Here is a 4,484-nt window from a genome sequence, read left to right on the forward strand (position 1 = left end):
GGGAGGGGACACAGCCGGGACAGCTGACCCCATCTGACCGAAGAGATATCCCAGACCATATGGCATCATGCTCAGTATATAAAGCTGGGGGAAGAAAAAGAAAGCAGGGAGGATGTTCGGAGTGATGGTGTTTGTCTACCCAACTAACTGTTCCGTGTGAGGGAGCCCTGCTTTCTTGGAGATGGCTGAACATTTGAGTGCCGATGGGAAGCGGTGAACAAATTCCTTGTTTTGCTTTGCTTGTGTGTGCGGCTTTTGCTTTACCTATTAAACTGTCTTTATCTCAACCCACCAGTTATCTCGCTTTTACTCTTCTGATTCTCTCCCCCATCCCACCTGGGGAGAGTGAATGAGCAGCTGTGTGGTGCTTAGTTGCCAGCTGGGGTTAAACCACAACAGCCTCCTGAATAGTCTGGGAAGAATTCTTAAATGATCATGCTTCTTTATGCCACCCCATTTTTCCTTTTTCCTTCTGACTTCCACGGCATTTTAGAAGTAGAACTGGTTGTGACAAGCTTATTCTCTATATTCTTCATGACACAAGATGGGACCAAAAGCACAGGAGTGTTTTACATAGCAGTCTTTGAAAAGCCTTTAAAATACACATACACAAGTCTATGGCCCTGATGGGATAAGTGCTGAAGGAGTTTGCTGATAACATCTCAAAGCCACTCTAAACCCTGAACAATCATGGCAAATGGGAGAGGTGTCTGAGTATTGGAAGGAAGCAAATGCCATTTTTATCTTCAAAAAGGGCAGGAAGGAGGACCCAGGGAACTACATGCTGGTCAGCCTCACCTCCATACCTGGGAAGGTGATGGAACTCATCCTGGAAACCATTTCCAGGCACATGAAGGACAAGAAGGTATTTGGGAATAGTCAGTATTGATTCACCATGGGGAAGTCATGCTTGTCCAAACCAATGACATTCTACAAGGAAATGACTGACTTGGTAGACAAGGAGAGAGCAATGGATATTGTCTACCTTGACTTCAGTAATGCTTTTGACACTGTTCCCCATAAAATCCTCATACTGAAGCTGATGAATTATGGTCCGGATGAGGAGACTGAAAACTGGCTGAATGGCTGGGCCCAGAGGGTAGTGATTGGTGGTACAAAGTCTAGTTGGAGGCCAGTGACTAATGGTGTACCCCATGGGACAATACTGGATCCAGTCCTGTTTAACATCTTCATTAGTTTCTGGGTGGTGGGGTTGATGAGTGTACCCTCAGCAACTTTGTTGGTGACACAAATCTGGGAGGAGTGGCTAATACACCGAGAGCATCGTGCTGCCATCCAGAGGGACCTCAACAGGCTGGTCTGGTGGGAACGTCATGCAGTTCAACAAAGGGAAGTGCAAAGCTCTGCACATGGAACAATCCCAGGCACCAGTACATGCTGTGGGCTGACTGGCTGGAAAGTAGCTTTGCAGAAAAGGACCTGGGCTCCTGGTGGACACCAAGTTGGACATGAGCCAACCATGTGCCCTCACCATAAAGAAGACAAATGGTAGCCTGGACTGCATGAGGAGGAGTGTGCCAGCAGGTTGTGGGAAGTGATCCTTCCTCTCTAGTCAGCACTGGTGAGGCCACACCCGGAGCGCTGTGTCCAGTTCTGGGCTGCCCAGTACAAGGGAGAGATGGAGCTACTGGAGAGAGTCCAGTGAAACGCCACTAAGATGATGAAGGGTCTGGAACATCTCTCATATGATGAAAGACTGAGAGAGTTGGAACTGTTCAGCCTAGAGAAGAAAAGGCTCAGAGCGGATCTCACCAATGTGTACAAATATCTGAAGGGAGGGTGCAAAGAAGATGAAGTCGGGCTCTTTTCAGTGGTGCCCAGTGACAGGACCAGGGGCAATGGGCACCAGCTGAAACACAGGAGGGTCTGCCTGAACATAAGAAAGCATTTTTGATTGTGAGGATGACTGAACACTGGCACAGGTTGCCCAGAGAGGCTGTGAAGTCTCCTTCCTTGGAAACATGGTCCTAGGCAGCCTGCTTTAGGTGGTCTTGCCTGAGCAGAGGTTGGACTAGATGACCCCTAGAGGTCCCTTCCAACCTCAACCATTCCATGATTCCATGATTTTGTGATATCCATCTTCCCCTGACCCCTTTGTCACATCAGCACAGAACAGCCATGGTAGCCTGGTAAGGGACCTATACAGAGAGGTATCAGGGACCTTAGTCCTCCCAATTAGTTGTTTCCCAAGGAAACTTGCTAACCTGGAGATACAGGCGGCAGAGATACATCCAACTTAGGTACTGACAGATTTACATGTAGGGTGACCTCTTCTGTGTTAAGATTTAGAGGGTAGAAGTGATGTCCTAAGCCTTTTTTTCCTCCAGTCAGCACACCCTCTATAATAACAGCTAAGGCAGGTCATTCCCATAGTATCTTAAAACCACAACTCCAAATCTTCCATAGTATTTCTTGGAAGGAAATAACAGAGTTTTTCAACAGCTGAGTAATTAATGAAATGAAGGAAAAGATTCTGCTGAGCCTTTCCATACATTCAGCTCTAGACTAAGATGAAGCATGAAAAAGAAACACTGAAAATATTTTTTTTCAGGATATATTAAACTTGTGAACTCTGGGAATTACTGATACAGATATATCACTTGTACATGGCACAAACATTAAAGTGTAGTTCACTTTAATGTGATGGCCAAGCCATCCATGTTAAAAACAAACCAGTGGTCCAAAATCATAATAAACCAATTACCGTCTCTACTGGATAATAATAACACAACAGTGCATTTAATAGGTATTCAGAAAAGCTAGTTATGTATTATCAGTTGCCAAAAGACTTGCTTCCAGCTTTTTTCACACTGCTTTTCCAAGAAAAGTAGGACCTCCAGCTAATTTTGCCCTGTCTGGTGAAAGAAACAACAGAACAAAAACACTCTTTTCAAACTCATCCATTTATTTTGATGCCAATTCAACTCAAACAAAAACCACATTGAGAGAAAAGAGAAGTAAACCAGATCAAAATCTATCACCACGTCTGTCAAACACAGGAAGACAGAAACATTCAGCAAGCCAACTAACCAGTATCTAAACTCCACCAGTGGACAGGTCCAACTGTTTCAAAGGATGGTGTGAAAATCCCACACAAGATGTAAGCAAAGAATATTGGTATCTCCAAGAATGGGGATAAGAAGTGGCAATTCACAGAAGTCCTGCTGCTGTGCTGCCTGCTTTATTTAAAATGTTCTAGGCTCAGTCAATTTGTCAAGAATTGAACTGACACCTACATGACTTCACTCAATTCTTCCCAGTCAAATTTTCTGTAATGAACTGGCTTTTGGCTTGGCTTGTGGCTATATTTACTGCTTTATTCAGGAGAGGTGAAACAGCACATCACCTTATTGTGTCTTGGATCCCAGCTCCCAAGTGTGCTCTAACATCCTCCTCCCTCACACACTAGGTTACCATCTGCTGGCATCACCAGCTGCCTCATTCTGTGTATCACTCTAAAAGATCCGCAACAACTTCTCGCTTTGATGTCAAATACTACCAGAACTCAGGTAAAGCATACGCAGAGCACACTGCACTGAAAAAGGAGGTAGGCTTAGTTCATAGTTCTGTCCTACATAGTTTCCTATTAACATTTTCTTCTGAAGACGGAGCCAGTAGTACTTGAATCTGAGTCATCAGTATAAGATTCCCATAGTGCTCATGTAGATACCATAGCAGACCACCCAACACACTAGAAACTGCCAGCATGACAGAATTCATTTGAATTTTTTCACTGGAACACACTACATCAGCCTCTTTTCTTACAATACATATGGCGAAAATCCCCAGACATCCTAGAAGAATAACATATTTCAAATATTTTCAAATTAGTTTCCTTTTTTAATAAGGCAAAGCAAAATCTTTTGCATTTCACTGACATATGCCTGAGAAGAAGAGGGCCTGATCAAAATATAATTTTTGTCAAACCTTTGCCAACGTCAGGATAGCAAACATGCACCAGCTCAGAACAGAGGCAACTTGTTCAGATATAAATTCCCGCATGGCATTCTGGAGAGCAGAGGGGTTTATGCTGACCTAATACAGCACCTCTCCTCACACAGAGCTCATCAATCAGTGTTGAAACATAACTTTGCTTGAGTGGAAGGAGGACTAAAGCATTTCGTCTCAGCACAGAGGTAGAAAGACAAAAATCATGGCAATTAAGGAAAAAATTCTTTTCTATGAAAAGTATCATGGGTTTAATATCATCCTTTTCAGAGTGGGACTGGAACTTTACAGTGAATCTAAACTCAATAAGTGAGACTTTCACAACTAAGACTTTCTGAGTGCAAGTCCACACTTTCTCCTCCCACTACTTGAAAGTTTATTTCTAGCTTCTGTTCATCAGTAACACTAAGCAACAGTATGACACCTCTTTAATCTGCCTCTTTTTGTTTTATTTTGTAAGCTGGTACACAAAACCAACAGCAGTAGTAAAAGCAACCATTGTTTCCTGTCAACTC

Source organism: Accipiter gentilis, chromosome 4, assembly GCF_929443795.1.
Source record: "Accipiter gentilis chromosome 4, bAccGen1.1, whole genome shotgun sequence".
Classification (NCBI taxonomy): Eukaryota; Metazoa; Chordata; class Aves; order Accipitriformes; family Accipitridae; genus Astur; species Astur gentilis.